Source organism: Saimiri boliviensis, chromosome 12, assembly GCF_048565385.1.
Source record: "Saimiri boliviensis isolate mSaiBol1 chromosome 12, mSaiBol1.pri, whole genome shotgun sequence".
In the NCBI taxonomy this organism is placed as follows: domain Eukaryota; kingdom Metazoa; phylum Chordata; class Mammalia; order Primates; family Cebidae; genus Saimiri; species Saimiri boliviensis.
Genome location: NC_133460.1, coordinates 96,966,494 through 96,988,820, shown reverse-complemented (window position 1 = coordinate 96,988,820; position 22,327 = coordinate 96,966,494). Strand labels below are relative to the sequence as shown.

Here is a 22,327-nt window from a genome sequence, read left to right as displayed (position 1 = left end):
GATAATCGCTTGAACCCGGGAGGCGGAGGTTGCAGTGAGCTGAGATTATGCCACTGCATTCTAGCCTGGGCAACAGAGTGAGGACAGAAAGAAAAGAAAGGATAGAAAGACAAGAAAAGGAGAGAGGAAGGAAGAAAGAAAAGGAAGGAAGGAAGGGAAAGAAAGAAAGAAAAGAGAGAGAGGAGGAAAGAAGAAAGGGAAGAAGGGAGGGAAGGAGGGAAGGGAAAGATCTAAAATCAACACACTACTCATTTCTAGAAAAGAAGCTAGAAAAAGTAGAGCAAATGAAACCTACAGTAGGTAGAAAAAGGAAGTAAAAATCAGAGCCCAAATCAATAAAACAAAAAACAGATAAATAATAAAGAAAATAAAAGAAACCAAAAGTTATTTTTAAGACACAAAAATTACAAAATCAGGAACGAAAGAGGAGATATTTGTTATAGACACTACAGAAATCAAAAAGATTATAAATGAATATTATGAAGAATTTGTTGTCAATAAACCAGAGAACTTAGATGAAGGGCACAAATTGCTAGAAATATATAAACTATAAAAATAGACTCAAAAGAAAACGGAATATAAGAATTAACGAAATTGGTAAAACAATCTTTTCACACAAAAAGCTCAGACCCAAGTGGCTTCACTGATGAATTCTATCAAATGTTCAAGGAAGAAATAAACAACTCTACACAAAATCATCATTTAGAAAACAGAGGAAGAAGCATTTCCTAACCCGTTTTATGAGATCAGTACTACCATGATGCAAATGTCAGATAAAGATATGACCAGAAAACTCTAGACCAATATCCCTGGTAAACACAGATGTAAAACCCCTTAACACAACGTAAGTAAACAAAACACAGCAATGTATAAAGAGGATTATACATTATTACAAAGTAAAATTTATCCTATGAATATGAGGCTGGTTTAACATCTAAAAATCAACTAATGCAATGTATCATATTAACACAATAAAGGGCAAAAACAACATGATCATCTCATCAGAATAAAATAGATTTGATGAAATCCAACACCTATTTATAATATAGACTCAAAACAAACTAAGAATAAAAGCGAAATTCCTCAACCAGATAAAGGGCATTTACAAAACACATCTAGCTAACATTACTGTAATAGTAAAAATCAGAATATTTTCCCCCTAAAATTAGATGAAAGCAAAGACATCCATTCTTAGCATTTTTATTCAATTTTATATTAGTGTGTACCCAGTACACAAAGGGAAAAATAAAGAAAATTTTTTAAAAATTAAAGGTACATACACTGGAAAGAAGTAAAACTGTCTTTATTCACAGATAGCATGATACTTTTATGTAGAAAATCCAGAAGAATCTACAAAGAAAACTACTTGAAATATTAAAGGGGTCAGCAAGGTTGCAGGACACAAGATGAATATATGAAAATCAATTGTATTTCTATGTACTAACAATGAAAAAAATGAAAAATAAAATTAAGAAAAAAGCTCATTTATAACACAATTTAAAAAATATTTAGAAATAAATTTCACAAAAGAAGTATATGACATGTATACTGAAAACTATAAAACATTGCTGAAAGAAATGAAAGAAAATCTAACAAAATAGATTTGAAGACTTCGTATTTTTAAGATAGCAATTTCTCCCATATTGATTTATCTTGATTCTATTCAACAAATTAATATAAAATTTCTAGAAAAGGCAAAACTGTGGAAAGAGGAAGCAGAAAAGGAGATCAGTGGTCAAAGGGAATTGGGAGTGGGAATGAGGGCTGACTGCACGTGAGCATGAGGGAGCCTCTAAGAAGGGTCATAAAACTCGATTGTGGTTATGTTTGATCAACCGTATAAATACCCTTTAAAAATTACTGAATTGTATATTTATAATGGATAATGTTATGCTATGTGAATTATAACTCAATTTGTTTTTTATAAAAAGTAGCTAGTCTATAAGAAATAGCTTTTATCTAAGGAAAAAATATGATATAATATCAAAAAAGTAGTACTGTTGACTGTGGCAATTGAATTGATACACCACACAGAATTTCTGAGTATAAAAGCCTCTTAAGACTAATGTCAAAAGCTCCCCTTGCACCTTACATGATGTTTTCTGTTGTTATTGTTCTGAAAACACTTCAGTGTCCACAAATATATATCAGTCCCTTGGTTTATGGCTTACTGAGTGACATCATTTTGGGACTGATCTAAAGATTCTATATACCCCTTATTGCCAAGCAAGTGGGGTGGAAAAGGGAGATTGGAGATGATAAAAACTTCATTAGTAATGGGGAGCCTGTGGAATAAGACACAGCTGCCTTTTAAGAACATTATGTCTAGTGTGGCAGTGCCCAACCTTGATTGAATATTGCAATCAACTGGGGAGCTTTTTTAAAAAAATCCCTGGGTTCTGGCTACACCTAGACTGACTAAACTATTTGGTACGGGATCCAGGCATCAGCAGTTGCTAAAGCTCTTCAGGTGATTCCAATGTGCTGCCAAAATTGACAACCACTGGCTGAGGGAAGAGGTGGAGGCTTAAGAACCTTTTTTTTAATGCCCAACAGGCTCTTGGAAATGCGGTTTGGCATAGTTGCATCGTAGCACCAACAGCTGCTTGTGACTACTGAGTACCTGAAATATGGATAGTCAGAACTGAAATCTACTGTAGGTATAAAACATATACTGGACTCTAAAGACTTAAGAAAAAAGAATGTAAAATATCTCAATAATTTTAATATTCACTACATATTGAAATGGTAATCTTTTGTTTGGAGCTATTAGGGTAAATAAAATATATTACTAAAATCAATTTCACCTTTCTTTTTGGATCTTTTGATGTGGTTACTAGAAAATTTAAAGTTACTTATGTGGCTGCCATTACATTTCTATTGAACAGTGCTGATCTTCAGTCTTAAAAAGAATCACATCTCAGAGCTGAAAATGACCTTCAGAACCATCTGATACAATCTCTTCGTTTTACAGATAAGGAAACTGAGGTCCAGAGAAAGTAACTAGCCTTACATGACGCAGCTAGAAAGTGCCTTCACTGAGATTAGTCAGGTCCCCTGACTCCTGCTGTCTAGGCTTATTTCCATTACACTATTTCAAGGATTGTTAAAACAAAAATGCTCTATCATCTCCTCTCGAAATAGAACGTTTAATTTAATCAGCTGGTACTGAAATATGTCCTTTTTATAGAGTACATTTTTTTCCCTCTAGGATTTCGATGTAAGTCTCCTGCCTACAACTTTTCCTGAGTTTGTTGCCACACATCGAATGTACTACTCTTGTCATGAAATAAACCAAGGAAAATATAAAAAGATCAAATCTCACATTCTACTTTATACTGGGGAAAGGTGACATGTCAAAGGGCACTTGCAGAAACACCACAGAAATAAAGGAAAGAAATTCGTAGGGTAGGGTGGGCAGGGGGGTTGAAACACAATGAAAATAATACTTTGTGTTCCTATTTTAAGTGCCTTTCTCAGTGCTATATGCATAGCAGCTAGAGGCAAGCTGGAAAGCAGCCAGGTCCTGGCTGCCAGCAAAAATTTTGTCACCTCCTTTGAACATCTGAAGTATGTTTACCCAATAGATTTCATTAAATTACACTTCCATTAGGAAGCATACAATGTTGATACTCATCTCAAAGATCAAAGGGATCGCTAAGAGGCATGTCATCCTGCTCCCCAGCTGATTGCTATTTCTGGGCCAATCAAGGAAAGGAGCCAGAACAATACTTAGTTAAAAAAAAAAAAATCGTAGCATCTCCCCAAGGACTATAGACTAAGAATCTGCAGCCCCATTATCAAAATGAGCATATCATTAATGACAATACACATACAGTGAGTTATTTTAATACAACTCCTACACAACAAACAAGCTGGATTTGGGTCATTAGCTGAATTTGTAAAACAGTCTTTATGAGGGCTGAAAAACTCTTTAGTAAAAACACAAAGTTTAGAAGATTGGGAAAGAGTTCTATTACAAATGCGAGAGAAAAATGTAGTATTTTAATTTCACTGTGACTTTCGATAAACCAACAGGTGAGCCAAACTGGAGATGGCTATCTAATCACTGTCAGGTTGTAGAACTTTTTTCTCATTTCACTATTTTGTTGTTGTTGGATGATTTAAAATGAAACGGCAGAAATGCATTTATTTTAAAAAGGCAAAAATGATTCCATCTTGAGATCCAGTGATTTATGATGAAAGCACTTAACTTCCAGAACAAATGGCATGGAACGTCTATACCTATGTAACAAACCCGCATGTTCTACACATGTATCCCAGAACTTAAAGTATAATAAAAATGTTTTTTAATGAAATAAGATCTAACCATTGAAAATTAGTAAATAAAAACAAGTTTCAATTGAGGAAAAAAATACATCAGGTAAGTTTAATAGAGAGTTAAAAAAAAAAAAAAAAGGTACCGCAAATGGCCCAGATCCTGTATTTGACATTAGAATAGTAGCTCAGCAACAGCTCAATATTCTAAGGCTGATTTCAGGTAGTGGGAACTCTTCTAGTATTTTTTATTGTGAAGAATTTGCTCAAAATGGGATTAAAAAGGCAAAATTCAGGCAAATGTTCATTCTACAAGCTCTTGTGGTAAGGGTAAATTACCTATCTATAGCCACAACCCACAATCTAGATTTCAGCTGCTCCCTTTCAACATGTAAGTCAACCCTTGGTTATCCATATTTGACACAGCATATGAACTCTAATTATCTATCTTTTGCAATTAATCATCTGACAATTACATTTCCTGCACTTATAAGCATCCAGCTGGGAACTGAGTTTTAATCTGAGAGAGAAAAAAAGAGAATTCAGGTTCCTAACAAATTACTTCTAATTAATCAGAACCTTTTTTAGTCATCCCAATGTAAAGATGCCTACAGCTAATAAAAGAATTTATTGTTTGCATTCTTAATGATACTTTAAAATTTCATTTAAATTTCCCCAAAGAGCAGCTCTGAAAATGTATTTCACTAACATTACTTAAACAAACATTCTGTTTGGCAGTACCCAAAGAATGGGGTTGTGGGGAGGAAATAATTTCTCAGGGAAAGGAACTTAGAGCAGAATGAGAAATGACACCAAACAAAAATAAAGCAGATTCAAGGAGTACATCTTATCTTCCAGTAAGTTCAGGAAATTGACAGAGCTGAGTTATAAAAATTTTAGAGCTTGGCGAGATCTCAGGGATCATTCACTCCAGTGGCTCTCAAAAGTGTGGTTCTGTGACACCAGCTTCAGTATCAATATGAAACTCTTTAGAAATGTCAATCCCCAGGCCCCATCTGAGATCCACCTGGGCCTTTCGAATCAGAAACTCAAGGGTAGACCCAGCAATCTGTGCATTAACAAGCACTCCCAGTGATCCTGATGTTGCTCAAGTTTAAGAACTACTGGTCTGGTTTAAGTACTTCATTGTACAGATGAGGAAACTGCAAGCTGAGAAAGAGGCCAAAGCTCCCAAACAAAAGAATAAAATAAAAGGATGACACCAAAGAATTTACTATCGTCTTTTTTTTTCCTTTTATTAAAAAATCTTTGTTAATATATAAGATACAATCCTTTAACCTATCAGGTAGCTGCTAGGAGTACTGAGCCTTGCATTATCCAACACTGCTTCCTCTCATGGTATACTTGGCTCTTGGACCTACAATACATAGACATTCCTAGAGTACTGGTTATCCATTTCCCAAATCATAATATTCCACAAATACTGAACCAACAAGAAACAAAGACCAGAGAAATTAGAGGAAGCCAGAGTCTTTCAAAAAGACCACTACAAGAAGTGTAATTTACAGCAGACAAAGTAGTACATTGGAAGTAACACTGAATAAAAAATCAAATAATATATACATGTCTAATTCTTGCTCAAGCCACTGACCAGCTCAATAACACTATTACACTCTTATTAAATAATACCTTTGGGTCTGATTCTGGCTGATATGGCTAGCAAAGTCTTCTATCTTAACCAAGAATAATAGAGGCATTTTACTCAAACTTAAGAAAGCCCTGCATTGTAATGACAGTTCAACTTGCTTCTCTTCAGTTAACATAGAGAATAGCTAATTGGACAATTATTTCAATTCTTCTAGAATATCAGATTTGATAACCCTATTCATCTATTCATTCAGAAACATTTACTTAGAATTTATATGCTCTTACATAGCATGCTATATCACAGTTCCTGTTCTAAAATAGTATATAATGTAGTTGGAGCAACAAGACTAATTGCACATGGAAACAAAGCAAACTAAAAGGCAAGATCAGCTTTAAAACCTGATAGTACAAATATTGGGGAATGCAGGATGAAGCAATCAGAAACATGCTGAAATTAAATCGGAAGTACAGATTCTGACACTATCACAGTACTCTTTTTTTATCATAACATGATGAAATGTGACCCAATAAGCCAAAATCGCTACCCAAACAATTCTTTGAACATTTCTTTGCATAATTAGTACTGTCTTCTAAAACAATCTACACAGGCAGAAAATATAAGGACTGTACCTATTACTACCAAAATATTTGTATAAATTTAAGTTAAATTTGGAGATGAGAGCCAATTTTTAAGTTAAACGATTTGGACAAAAGTGTTTTCTTCTTTTCAGGTAAATATGTTATAAAAGATATATCAAGTAGAGGAGATGGCATCAGCCAGAAACACTAAGTTGGAGTAATAATTTTTGAGTTATATACTGAAGGTCATAAGGTTACAAGCAGGAGAAGAGAATTCCAGACAGAATAGCTTGTATAAAAAGACAACTAGGTGAGAATAAGTAAAGCAACTGTATATAACAATGTTAGATTAATTTGATTACAGCAAGCAAATACAGACAATTTATGCTTGTAAAATGATGAGGCTTCTGGGTCAGAAAGAACTGGAAGCAAAATGAAAGCTAGAATGCCAAATTTGGATTTGATCCAATTGCCAATGACAAACCTTGAATGCATCTCAAAAATGCAAGATAAGGCAAGGCATGGTGGCTCACACCTGTAATCCCAGCCCTTTGGGAGGCTGAGGCAGGTGGATCATTTGAAGTCAGGAATTTGACACCAGCCTGGCCAACAGGGTGAAACCCTATCTCTACTAAAAATACAAAAATTAGCCAGGTGTGCTGGCACATACCCATAGTCCCAGCTACTTGGGAGGCTGAGGCAGGAGAATCACTTGAACCCGGGAGGTGGAGGTTGCACTGAGGCAAGATCATGTCACCTCACCCCAGCCTGGGGGACACAGTGAGACTCTGTCTCAAAAAAAAGTGTGGGGGAGGACAAGATTAGAACTCTCCCTTTCTTAATGTTTAATTTTATCATAGTATTTCTCAACCCAGGTGCAGAGTACTTATTATGTATGTGTACACAATCCTCCTTAATCTGAGGTCACTTCTCTCTTTAAATAGTGATATTATCTCTATCTGAAATATTACTGTTTTAACAGAACCATACACAATGCATTGAAGTAAAGAGAGATTAAATGTGGCAAAATCAAAGATATGCTATAAATAAAAGAATGTGGATGCAGAAATTCAGATATTACTGTGGCCTAGGCATTGGCCCTAAAGTCTAGGAAAAAAAAAAAGATTTACGTATCAGTGCAAAAACTATGGTATCAGTGGTCTTTGAGTGTGTTATTGTGGGGAACATTATCGGTTATTTGCACTTTTTGTTACATTGTATGTTTTTTAGATCTGTGATATTGTTTCTAATGGTTATTGTACGCAGATATTAAGACATATAAAATCTTAATATCTAGGATCTAACAGTGTCAAAAACTCAGATTTCCAAGGTTAGTTTTAGATTTAAGCAGAAAACTAGAAACAGAGAGAGTAAACAAGAAAACATCAAGGATATACCACATAAGGGCACTTTAATAAGGATTTCCAAATGTGTCTTTTCCACGTATTTTCCAAAAGACATTTTCATGATGTATTATTTCATGATTACCCCATTGTGAGGCAGGTGTAACAGGCATCATTATTTCCATTTTGCAAATGAAAAAGAGAGGCCCCCAAAATGTAGTTAACCTGCAAAAATTCTCAAAGGTAGTTGGTGGCCAAGGCAGGATTTAAATCCAGGCCTTCTAACTAGAAGCTCAGTGTTCTTTCCAGGCCACCCACTGCTGTCCCATATAAGCCTCCAGAAACCAACTTTTTCTGCAGTACTAAATGGCATTTTCAACTGTTTGATCTTTGCACAGACATAAGTGTGGTAAAGTGTTATAAGAAGTGTTGTAACATAAAGTATGTGTGGGACAGAAAGAGAGATTCATAATAATTCCCTTAGGCTCACTTATTAACCCAAAGTACTTTGTATAGATAAATAGAAGGATGCTACAAAAAGATCCGAAAGACAGGAAATGAGCATGGGAAAGAAACATGTAAAAATCAGAAAAATATGTACATCTATGCAGTTGCCATCATTTAAATGGGAGCACCACAGAAAAAAGTTCTCAAGAACAAATCGAATTGCAACAGATGCTTCTAGTGATACATGAAACAGTAATGATAACAGGCTAAAAAAAAAATAAAAACTTTGAAATAAAGTTAAAAGATAGAGGAACTTAAAACTAACATCTTTTCTCTACACAGAAAGGTTAAATTGTGAGGTTGACATTTGCATTTGTTACATTGTCAATGCTTTCTATCAGCATGTATACAAATAATATCTAAAGATGTCATCTGCATATTTATACCAAAAGAGCTTATGAGCAGGACCTGTCAGTATATTTTAACATCCTTCCAAAACGTCAGCTTTCATCAGATATAAACACAACATGTTTAATTTATTAGTTTGGTCTTAATATAAAAAGTTGACAATCATATGTCACTATAACTACTGATAAGGTAAACAAGGACTACAGGAAAATGTCAAAAGTTATTGAAATGTTTGCTAAAATACAACATCAAATCATATATAACAGCTCTTCCCTGGCAATGAACATGTCATATTTTCCTATACGTGGCTACTTCCGAAAAGATATGCCCAATGGACCATTTCAGAAACTTCATTCTTTTTTTTTTTTTTTTTTGAGACAGAGTTTGAGTCTTGTTGCCCAGGCTGGAGTGCAAGGGCACGATCTAGGCTCACTGCAACCTCTGCCTCCTAGGTTCAAGCGATTCTCCTGTCTCAGCCTTCTGAAGTAGCTGAGATTACAGATCCCTGCCACCATGCCCAGCTAATATTTTATGTATTTTTAGTAGAGACAGGGTTTCACCGTGTTGGCCATGTTGATATTGAACTCCTGACCTCAGATGATCCACCCACCTCAGCCTCCCAAAGTGCTGGGATTACAGGTGTGAGCCACCACACCCAGCCAGAAACTTCATTCTTAAAGCATCTTAATTCCTACATACGAGAAATTTAGAAGAAGTCAGAACCAGGAAAACACTTAATTGTGACACATGACATTACACTGCTCTATTTAAGTAAAAATTGCATTCAACAAATAATTCATACTAGAGGAAACTTTTTCATTGGAATACTTAGGTTTTGTGTGCCTATCATTTATCATAGAAGCTTCTCCTAAAAAGTTTGCTTTAAAACCTTAAATCTTGGGTCTTAAAATTAATCAACAGGCACTTATTGAATAGCTACTATGTACAGCATTTGTTAAATACTTCAAAAATACAAAAATAGATGACCCACTCTCCTCTCCTGAAGATCTTATAATTGGTTGGTAATAAAACTTAAGTAAGTGAAAATCAATAAATCATTTCAGCTCTGACATGGAAACAGTTGTGTGAGTTGATACAGGTTATAAATATAAGTGCCAAGGTGAATGGAAAATAAAGGAAATCTATTATGAAGTCCCAGAAAAGACCTCACAAAGAAGGTGAATAATGCTTGTGAAATCGTAGACATTGAAGACATACCATTCTGAGACTAACAGATTAAGTTGAGCCCAATATTCTAAAGCATACTGATTGTCCTAAACTGCATATAGAATAGATTTAAAGCAATGTGAAAAGTTTCACAAGCCTTAAAATGCCAAGTATTCAAATTTTCAGCAGCATTCAATGACAGAGCTCACTGACCTCGGAGAGCATGGAAGCCGACCTCTGCATTTTAGAGTGGAAGAAGCTGAGACACAATGAATTGCCCAATGGCACTCAGCTACTTAGTATTAGGACTGAACCCAAAGTCGGAACTCTTGACTTTTAATCTCATGTACCTGCTGCTGCATCACACTACTTCTCTTGGTTTGTAGCCTGTTTGAAATAAGTGTAGGTTATGAACCAAGTCGTCTTTAAACTTTACATGTTAGATGAGCAGAGCATTCAGTGACTCTTTAAATATAAATGCTAATAAAGGAGTATGATTTAGTAGCTTGAAAGTCTGACAGACTAGATTTCAAGTCCAGGATCCAGATTATGAGACCTTAGGAAAGTATCTTAGCTTTCATAACCTCCTATGTCTGAATTATAAACTGGCTGTGAAGAATATAAACTGGATATACAATGTGATATCCAGCCTCATAGATGCCTTTAATTGTTAGGGTTAATCTCTCTCTCCCTCTGAAATCCCCATCAGCATCACTCTAGACTGAATGGCTCTCAACCAGGAATCATTTTACCCCAACAGGATATTTGGAATATCTGGAGACATCTTTTCATTGCCGTAATTGAGGCTGGGTTGGTGGTCTGCTAGCATTTAGTGGGTAGAGGCCAGAGATGTTGCTTAACTTCCTATACGGCATAGAACAGCCCCTCACAACAATTATCCAGCCCTAAATTTCAATAGTGCTGAGGTTGAGGGATCCTGTTCTAGACCAAAGAGAAAGACTTTCCATGACCACTTTCAGTTAAAAGAAAAATCATATCTCTTCTGCCCTAAAAGGCAGCATCCTAACATTACCAAAGTATCAATATCAAGGCAGAAACGCATCAGACACTTAAGTTTACGCCATGGACCACAAAATTAATGACTGTGCTATACAGTCCTCCTAACTATTTGCATGCAATGGCAACACTGCAGCGGAGCGGATCTTTAGAGATTATTTTTTTTAACCGGAGGACTGGTAGAATTCTTCAGGCAAATTTAAACGTAATGACAACATCAGTCTGTACTTTGAGGTATTTCTTAGTACTTCCTAAGTTCCAAAAAGACATTAAAAGCATCTGGATATAGCAGGAGTAGGCAGACTGTTGCAAGAGCATCAACAAACTGGCACCCGAGACAGCTGCTTCTGGCATCCTTACCTCCTGGAAGATACTTGGTATTTTTCCTTCCCATCTCTTAGGCTTTTATTTTTCCCCTAAGCCTACTTCTTTTCTCTCTCTTTCTTTCCCCTGCTGTCTGTGCCTCTTGTAATTTGCCAGTGACAGTTGTTTAGCCCCAGTCATGACAAAACTCAAAAGACAAAATACCTTGATTTGGTGGCAAGGTTTCAGCGATGCTTTCTTGGAGATAAATACGAGAAACATGGGCATATGCATAATTTAATTTTCACTTTCTAGGTGCTATCCCTATGTAAAAATATTTTGTAAAAATAGTATTAAGAGACCCAGCTTTGAAATACATTACCAAGGGCATAAGAAATACAACTGCTCATCACAACTGCTCATAATCTATCATAAAATATTACTTGCTAATATTTAAAAATTATAGTTCACACTTTGAATTTTGCCAGGTTAAAAAGAATGTCTTTTCAGAGTGAAAAGTAAATTCTTAATGCAAAGAGACTATTTTAAATAAATTTGGTCTTGGAAATTTTTCTCACAAAATGCCAAAATATGACATATTTTAAATACTAGTGTGAGCCACAGTGCCATCTACGGCCATTTTTCATTCGAATTAGAAAGCACAATTTTATGACTCTGACAGTCTCTGAACAGAGTAGGAAGAGAGAAAGCCCTCCCAAATATAAAATGCGCTGTCAAAAACTTCACCCCAAATCTCTATCTCCAGACACATGGAAAGATAATTTCCTCAGAATCCACATGAGGAGACAATAATTAGCTTAAAAGAAGTAAATTTATATGATGGAAACATTTTGAAATTACATACTTTCATAACCTCTTTGATTGCAAAGTCCATAGCAAAATAATGTACTCTTGAAACAAAACTCTTTAATCAATATATTATGTTTCAAAACTGAGAATATTAACAATTATTGTGCTTTAAGAAATATAATAGATTTTAAAATAGCAGTTGTTTAAGACACAGGATAGTATTTTTTTTCTAATCTGAGTCTTCTTGACTACTATTCAGAAATAGTTTTTTAAAGTAATTTCATAATTAAAAACTCCCTTGATATGATGATCATAAGATTCAAATTGATATCATATGCTATGGGTTATGCTGTTAGAAATTTTCCAATCCAGCCACAAAAGGAACTTCAATTTCCCCCCTAAACAAGATACAAGAAATCCTCTAGTAATTGTACTATCAAGTTGTAAGTTATTTTCCCCACACCAATGCACAACTATCATCATTTGGAACCAAGTAGATTTTCTCTCTCTTTCTTTTTGTTCCAAATTCACTCGGCTTACTGCCAAGAGAAAATACAGACGCTGGGGAGGTAAAGAGCAATTCTGCTAAGATCAATGAAGATGCTGGCCATAACAGAATCCTATTTATTCATCACATCCGTACTTCTTTTTCTCTGATTAGAGATTACTAGCAATTTCTTGACAATTCTTGCACAAAATTAAGTTAAAAATCAGCCTTACAAGACTTCACAGGGTGAAAAAAAAAAATGGACATATATAGTGTCTCCTACTAAATGCAGAAACAATATATATAGGCATGGCTTTTATAACTATATTTCCCTTCTTACAAGGGAATTAATATGCCTGTTTCCAAAACAGTTAGACTGCAAATTTAAAAACAAAAATTCATATAAAGACATTCTATTGGCATTGGCTTAAGGTAGGCCGAAGACACAGTCAGTATGCAATCAAAGACTAAGGGTTTTGTTTTGCTTCTTTTTAAGATTAATTGAAAATTTAAAGTCTTCATTTTGCCACCTAAATGGGAAAATTATTCATCTCATGGCTTCTCTGTTTTCCCCAACTAACACCTACATTTATACTGAAAGAAAATTAATTTTTTAAAAAGTTTGATAGAGAATCGATGTAAAATGCTGGATTTTGCCAACTTTAATTTTTTTTTATTTAAAACAATAACATTAAGGAGTCAAGGGGAACAATAAGAATAAAATGAAATGGAACTGTAACTCATATGGAAGAAAAAGCTTTATTTTCAGGTACTTCATTAAATATAAAACCACCACATTACTCAGCACAAGTAACTTTTCAATAGTGTCTAATCACTAATGAGATAAAGGCTGAGCTGCTCAACTTAACCAACAAGGCTTTAACAAGCTCTCTGGCTCAGTTTCCCACACTCTGACTCAGTACTTCCTAAACTCTGCTGCACAGAGTATCACCTGAAAGGTATAAAAACCTTCTGATGCTCAAGTCACACCCCATGCTAATTAAATCACAACATGTGGGAGTGGGAGCCGGGCATCAGAACTTTTTTAAGATCCTCAGATTCTAATGTATAGCAAAGCATAGGACTCAAGGCTCCAGCCCTATATTTTACACCTGGAGCAATTTCAAACACACCAGCCCTCCACTTCCTCCCTTCCACTATCCCTCCCTTCCACTATCCCTCCCTCAAATTCTTCATTCATGTTGCTTGTTCAACCTGACTACACCCTGCTTCTCTCAAATTCTTCCTTATCCTTCAAGTCTCAGTCTGCATATCAACTCTCAGAGGGTGCCTTCTTCAAAACCCCCACTTCCTACACACACACACACACGCACACACGCACACACACAAGCTGGATGTCGCTCCCTGTTTTCATGTACGATCCCTTCTGTACCTCTGTAATTGTACTTACCATAGCATTATAATTATTAAGGCAACAAGCTCCTTGAAAAGTTTGTCTTATTCATCTTTTGGCTGCTTGCACAATGTAAGTTGTCTATAGTAATCTACACCAAAACAACAACAACAAATTGTTGAGAACCACCAAAATTAAAATGAACTTTACTGAAGTGACTAAAACACCATCAGCTTGAAAGGTCTTAGCTTCAGCTTCCTCATTTGTTCTTTAGTTTGATATTAATTTAATATTATTTGTTTTACTAATGAAAGCCTGATTTAAGTCATTTTTGCTTCTATCATATTATTTCTAGTTGTGTATTACTTTTCCCTCTCTATGTGTGTATACTCTAGGCCAAATCTTGGTATGTAACAATACTTGGAACTTTTAAATTATAAGGCTTTTTTCTTGCTATCTTTAGGTATGTAAACTAAAGTCAGTATTTTATCAATATGAATGACAATATTTAACAGATACTTTAAGGAAAGTTTAAATCTATCCTCTGAAGATTCAATAATTGAGTCATCCCACTGAAATAAACTGACAATAGACAGATTAACTGGAGAAAAGACATACAAATTTATTATTGTGTTCATGGACCTGAGAGTCCTACAAAGATGAGATTCAAAGAAGGGCCAGAGAGCTGAGGTTTGAAATCACCCTCTTGTTGGGGAGAGGAGGACAGAAGGGTGTAGGCAATTTTGAAAGGTAGTGAATAATATTTAGGGGAATTTAATGAGCCCAAAAAGCAGACAATAGTTTGTAAATGATTATTTTTAGAAGCTGAATGGGGTGAGTTATGGGAAGGAGAGGGATGGAACTGCACTGTTGACAATGGTAGTCTTATGCCAAAAAAGTCTCATAAGTAATCTCTTGGTGCAGTTCTCAGAAGAATAAATGAAAAGCCAGTCTGAGCTGAGTCTCTTCCTGAGTGGTTGCTTTTTTCTGGTTATTTGATGAGATTCAGAGAGCGGGAGTCTTAAGACAATTGCATTTCCTTTGGAAGAAGTTATTGTCAGTTGGATAAGGGAACTTCCAGAAGGAACCCCTCCCAGTGCTGGGGCAGGAGTGGGGATTGAGAGTAAAATGAGAGAGAGAAACAAGAGGAGGTTAGAAAGTCTTTGGCTCTGAGGCAGTGTCTAAGGCCTTTCAATTTCCTTCAATTCAAAAGCGGTCAGCATGCCAGCACCATACTTTGGTGGTATTGTTCTCTGAGCCCCAACCTACTATAGAGTCTTCCTCTTCTCCCTCTCAATATGATATATATTGGGCCAGTGTCTGGCCTAGTCAAGACAGTGACTTCTAAATGTTGCTGAGACATATCAGTTATTAGAAGCTAAGGAAGAAATGGGAAGGAAATCAAAGTAATCCAATGTGTATTTTGAACTCTTGATAAAAACTCAGTGCAAATCTAACTCTAAATAGTAACATAATACAATAATAAAATGATATAAAATAATACATATCATATTTCTTCTTCTTTTAATTCTGAATCTGCTACCATAGAGTGATTCATTTCTAAGATGTCTTTTACTAAACAAAATGTGCTGAAATACAAAAGCAATCCAATTCAAAAGGTCATATCAGAGAATATGGTAGGAGATTTCACATTTTAATCCTTTGTGTATGTTCCCACAGTTAGTCCACTGAAGCAATGTGGAAGAGTGTTTACATTTTTAGGATATTTAAGCAATTTTCTGACCTTGAGATACATTAGCCACTAACCTCTTTAATTAAAGGCTTACCACTTGTTCACAGGGAAGTCACTGACTAAAAATCAGTGCAGTTTTCCAAGTGTTTTAGTGTGGTCTATTTGACTCTCACATTTCCCCATTAGGTGGCCAGAGGTGGTATTACAATCCAGATTTGCAGAAAAGGAAACTGAAGCACAGAACGAATATGCCACATATCCAAGGTCTCCAATCTACATTGCCTGGGCTTTTTCTCACTATTTCACACTTTCTCCTCCGGTAGTATGGTCAAATTTAACTTGCATGCAGTATTAGAAAAGTATGGGATTCCCGATTTCTAGCAATCTAATAATATATACATAATATTTTTGAAGTATAAATAGACAATCCAACTAGGAGCCCTGGATCAGATGAAGATGAAATGGTTAGCATTGAACCACATTCATTCAAAAATGTAGAAAAAGAAAATTTTAAACTTCACTGAAACTAAAATGAATATACATCTGCAAGATACTAGCTATAAGGATAGTAATTTTCTCCTAAGTTTTACTTCAAAAATTACAGTTCTATAAGTAAGATAACTCTAGCCTTACTTCAGTTGAGTTTTTTGTAGATTAGGTTTGCAGAAAAAGATCAAAATAAGAAAACAATGAAACAAAAAATGTCAGTCATTCAATATGCAAAGATGCAATACTCCATTACGAAAATCAAAAGGTATCAGATAAAAAAAAAACACAGAAGAGATTAACAAGGGGCATCCTTGTGTTAAAGTACAGAATACAGTTTTAAGAAACTCATTTCATTTCTGTAATAGTACATTTCACACCAAGGCCAACGCCATGCAATGTGACTTTCCAAAGCCTAAAATCCAACACCCCTTCTCCCTTTTCATAATGCAATCACATGTCAAATTCTTCACGACTAATAAAGGAAGTCTCCATTTCACAATATATTTCCAAGTCCAAGACAGTGGTACCTTGTTTCAATAACAGTTAGAACCAAATGGAGAATGAGAAAATTTGGACATTTCCTTAGAATCTTCTTCAATGGAGCTTGACCTGTAGTCACTTTGGTATATTTGCAAAGACATGAGGAGCCTCAAGAATTAATAAAATGCACCGAGAATGGAGCCACATTTCTTGAGGTTTCCCAGTATGATCGCACTTAAGCATTTCAGAGGCATTTCTAGCAAAGGCTTTTAATCCATGATCTGATGAACTTCTTAAAAGAAAAGCCAAAAGTGCAATTTGACTGCACAGTTGTTATTTGTTTTTATTTCTAAAATATAATTTCTCCATATTTGGGAACTAAAGGACACGAAGTCAAACAAAACAACATAGGCAAAAAATGAGACTATCTGTACACATGGTCCGTTTTCTGCTAGGCTTATAAGGACTTGAAATCATCAGAAAAGTCTCTGGCAAAATCTATTCTAGACCCAATCTAACTTCTTGCATAAGAAAGCTTAAAATAATTGACATAGCAAAACTCAACCACTATTACACAGTTTAAAAATCTTCACCCTAGAGATCAGATCTGGCTCAGTCTTCAACACAACCAGCTAAACGCACCTAAAAGCTGTATGCTAAGTCAAAAGTGCCTAATCCATTTTAAATTTTGTTCCAAATCTCACAAATGTGGAACTGGGTAAAGACGATAAGAATGGCATAAAAGCAACTGAAGACTTAGGAAAAAAGAAATGAGACACTGGAATCCTGATGTGTCATTTCAAACCGCTACCTTTACATCAGTTTAGCAAAGCACAAAATTGACACACTTTTTTCAAATATTTTTGTAACCCTAGGGCCAAAGTATGAAATCTCTAGTTCAGTCTGTGGTATTAAACTGTGAGTTTCGACAATTCTAGAACGTAAGCCTTAAGAGAACAATGAACACGTACACATCAGTTCCACACTGAGCCATCACCTTGAGGCCTCTGGTTCCTTCAGTAATACCACTGCCACCGTATCACTGTCTCTCCTTTAATGTTTGATATTTACCAGGAGAGTGATCAGCACGTACTTTCATAAAAGGCATTTCATTTAAAAATCAATTAGCTACTTTCCTTTCCGAGGAATAGTATACCTTATGAAAAATGGGAGTGACTCAAAGGGAAAGCCAAGGAAAAGGTTTGTCTTTTAAACTATGTAATACTTTTTCCCAGGGAAATTAAACAGAGGTTCTACTAATCTTAATAACGCAGTCTCTGGCCATATATTTGCAGACTATCAAGACTATTTTTGACCATGGGACAGTTTATATGCAACCACTAAAAAGTTTACTATTTATGAGCAAACAATTTAACATTAAAACAGAGTTGGCTTTTTGACGATGGCAATTAGCTTCTTCATGTTCCAAACACCAAATAACATTTTCCCATTAATTTTTAAACCGATGTGGCTTTAACTTAAAATAAACTGTACATCAAAAGAATGGAAAATAAACAGCCAGGAACACAATTTGACGAATTGGATTTATTTAGTTTATTTATCTAAACAGGGACCATTGGATCTCTTTAATAGGCTGACAGTTGCACTGGGCTGGTTAATAAAACATTCAACACAGTGTCTTCAGCCAATATAGAAATGCAAATCCCATCAGAAATATTTTATTCATGAGGCAGTAATTTCAGTTACTACCATAGTTTCTTTTTTAAAAAAATGGCACTCTGCAAACAAACAGTGCCATCTAGTGCCATCTAACAATAAAGCCAAATGTGTCACCAGAATCTTAACTGGTTTTATCTTTTCTCTTTACTGCCTAGGTAAGATCAAAGCCACTGGGCAAAACAAGCAAACAAGTTGATAATAATTTGTTTAGTCGTTTTAGAAGGATTATAAACAGAAACAGCTGTTTTAAAACCAATAAACTATATACGTACATAAAGCAAGTTAGCACTGCTTCTGGAAAATATATACTTCTAATTGGAAAACTCAAACAACTAGAAATGCCATAAAGTCAGAGTAAAAAATTTTTCCTTCTGCCATAAAATGCTAACACAGCTATAATTCCAATGATGAATAAACATTTTTAAGTAGGTGGGAAAAAATTCCAATTAAAATGCAGAATTCAATCGAGAATCTAACATGAACTTAATTTACACGCACATGACTGTGTGGGTGCATATGCCCACAGGTATCTGTATCAGGACACACTTCAACTTTGACAATGACTACAGTGAGCATGGAAGTTATTGTACAGGTTATAAAATTTTACAGAAGGTAAAGGCAAACACTTTCAAGCCCAAAGTTGTCATCATAAAATAGTCACATTGGAAGAAAGTGTCAAGAGTTTCCAAAGTGAAGACAATCTATTAAGATCAAACTCAAATTCAGCACATAGAACTAACAATAAAATCTTTAACACATCGTATTATTCTAATCAAGTGTACATGATGGGGAGAAGGGTCAAGAACATGAATCTTGTACAGGCTCTTGGATAAGGAGAGCAGGGTGATACAAAAGCACAGATCAGCTCCCAGAAGGCACTGACAACAACAGTGAGGATAGACTTTTGGGAAATTCCCTACCTGATGGGTCCCTTTCCTGTCTTGGTCTTTGAAATTAACAGGAGATCTGTGAGAAGATTGACCAAGGTCAAGGCCAGGAATAAGAATCCTATAAACAATGAAGAGCAGCTGCATGATGACTTTCTTTGTTTTTTTTTGTTTGACTATTACAAAAGTTTATTTAGCAAAAAGTCTAATATGAAAATGTACATGACCTAATTTTTACATCATAGTAAAACAGGCCCTATGGAGAGAGGACATGGGTTTCTCCGCTCAACAGCCATTATTTATACTCGTTCCAAGGCTTCTAACATGATGATACTATTTCCTCGTATTACCACCATTCCAATATTGTTCTGTTGTCCGCTAGTCGCCATCTCCACACATTCATCTATCACAAGATTCATAAAGGGATCAAATCCCCGCAATATTCCTTAGACATGTCTGCCACCATTTAATTTCAATGATAACTTCTTGTCCATAAATTTTTTCAACTCGGGAGGGTGAGCTTTGCTCATGATGGCTACTCCACAGGCGCACAGAGGCCTTGTGCATGATGACTTTCTAACAATTTTACCTAGCAGAGCCTCAGTAATAGGAAACTAACTTTTTAAGAAAATGAATGCAGGCCAGGCATGGCTCATGCCTGTAATCCCAGCACCTTGGGAGGCCGAGGTGGGAGGACCACTTGAACTCAGGAGTTGGAGACCAACCTGGGTGACATAGCGAGACACTGTCTCTACAAAAAGATTTTTAAAACAGCCAGCTGTGGTGGCTTGCACCAGCAGTCCTAGCTACTCTGGAGGATAAGGTGGGAAGATTACTTGAGCCTAGGAGGTCAAGGTTACCATGAGCTGTGATGACACCAATGCACTCCACCTGGGTGACACAGCAAGGCCCTGTCTAAAAAAAAAAAAAAAAAAAAAGAAAGAAAAAAAGAAAATGAATGCAAACAAGGAAAAAATGGGTATGCACATGCATAATATATAAATATAGTACTTTCTCTCTTAAAGCTCATAGTCATATCCAAATAACTAAAAGAAATATTCTTCAGTTTCTGATTAAGAAATGCTAAGAATAAAATGGATTTAGGGTTAGAACAGATTCTGAGAACCATGCACATTGGCTAGCATTACTAACATTAAATGTATCTTCCATGGAAGAGTATCTTAGAAAAAGGAATCTCAGTTGTATTTAATTCTAGAGTCTGTAAAATCCCCACAATCATAAATAACAGCATATTTCTTATATAATTATTTGTGGATTAAGTGAGTAATGCTTGTAGAGTACATGGTCCTGGTCTACCTGGGTTTTTTTTATTTTGAAAGTCACATTCTAACACAGAGAAACTATGGAGAAAGAACAAATGTGATTTCATGAGCCACAAGGAAAATGTAGTTCCAGGCACATTTTATTAAGAGCCACAAAACTGTTGATACCCTTTGACTTGGTCATCTGTCTTCGGAGAAATTCTAATTAAATAATCCCGTTCAAATATGTTCATTGCAGCACCATAAATACTAGAGTAAGTAAATGGAAATACATTAGGATTCAACGAAAGCTTAGCTAGCATCATTCAAGAAAATACTATGCACCTATCAAAATGATCAAGAATTTATAGAAATGGAAAAGACTAATGTTACAATCTTATATTTCAAAATATGTGGGCTGGGCATGGTGGCTTAAGTCTGTAATCCCAGCACTTTGGGAGGCCAAGGCGGACAGATCACCAGGTTAAGAGATTGAGACCATCCTGACTAACATGGTGAAATCCTGTCTCTACTAAAAATAAAAAAAAAATTAGCTGGGTGTGGTGGTGCATGCCTGTATTCCCAGCTACTCAGGAGGCTGAGGCAGGAGAATTGCTTGAACCCAGGAGGTAGAGGTTGTAGTGAGCTGAGATCGTGCCACTGCACTCCAGCCTGGTGACAGAGGGAGACTCCATCTCAAAAAAATAAAGGATCAAATGACCTCATTGTCATGTAAAATAAAACAAAAAATTATGAAAGGGAGAAGGGGAAAGAAGATCAGAAAGAAATAAACCAAAATGAAAAATATGGTTCTTCGGGAATAATAGGGCCACTGGTGATTTTTTTTTCTTTTTTACTCTTTATTTTCAGAATATTCTATGATGACCAGGTTTTACAGTTACATAGAATCAAACAATAAATGTAATTTTTTTAAAATCGCAGGTATATTCATTAAGTGTACACAGTAAAGAAAATTTCCTTTTCTGAGGTGGTTCTGTCTAGTCTTTCTTATTTCTTTTTAGAATGCAGTTACGGTCCTGTAAGAAGGATTAGCTGATGCTATAATTATCACATATTACCACCTCTAAAACATGTTTTCATGGTTTCCCATAGCTTCCACAAAAATACAAGTAAAATATCCCAGGAAGCTGTAAGTACAGAAAAGATAAAATGTAAACAGAAGCATATATTCTTGACCTTGCAACGAAAACAAAATTTAAATTCACCTTTCTCATTTGAAATTCTTTAGTCTATCTCGAGTTAAAAAAAAAAAAAAAAAAAGAATATGGGTACTGGCTTTACTCATAAACTCAGATACTCAAGTTGTCCATTCACCTATGAAAAGAGAGAGTACAGGTAGTATCAGTAAAAGCTTCAAGCTGTTCCACAACATCCTTTGAACCCTGACCTAAGGGACCAACTCTGATAGTCTGCAGGTAGTTGGATTTCTAGGACCATTCAGCCTCACTGCTGAGACTGTCAATAGAAGTGCCATTCTCTGATGTAGACAGCTCTGCACTAGGAGCTGGTCTAACAATCACATCACATAGCCTGCCAAACAGGAAAAGGACAGCATTCGGGCACCACTGACCCAGGATAGAAGTGAACTTGAGACTGGGGCTAAAAAGCTCTCGTTTTAACATTCATTAAGATCTAATCATCCACCCCAAATCCTTCTGTGTATATCTTAAAGGAAGTTCAGCTTTGTTACAAGAAAAAAGAATTATGCAACTATATAAATCAACCACAAGATGGTGCTAGCATCATAGCACAGTATCAGAGATGTGAAAAAGCATTCAACACACCACGTCCTCATAACCTTTGGAACCTTAAACTGGCACACCACTTACTTGTTTCTTTCTTTTTCTGTTTACTGAGACTTGGTCAAACATTTCATACAATACTGCGGGGGACGGGGGGATTTGTTTGTTTCCATTTAGGGTTTTAAAATTTGCTTTGATTTTCTTAAGAAGCAACGGTAATCCTAAACTTGAAAAAATCCTCCACTACTTTTTTTTTTTTTTTTCCTGTTGGC

General features: G+C 35.6%; 1 protein-coding gene and 1 pseudogene across 8 annotated transcripts in view; both read right to left on the bottom strand.

Annotated features, from left to right (window-relative positions):
• VTI1A (vesicle transport through interaction with t-SNAREs 1A) overlaps window positions 1-22,327 on the bottom strand; it is a 389,946-nt gene that overhangs the window by 342,585 nt on the left and 25,034 nt on the right. The window lies entirely within an intron of this gene.
• On the bottom strand, window positions 19,184-19,839 carry LOC120362504 (small nuclear ribonucleoprotein G pseudogene; annotated as a pseudogene).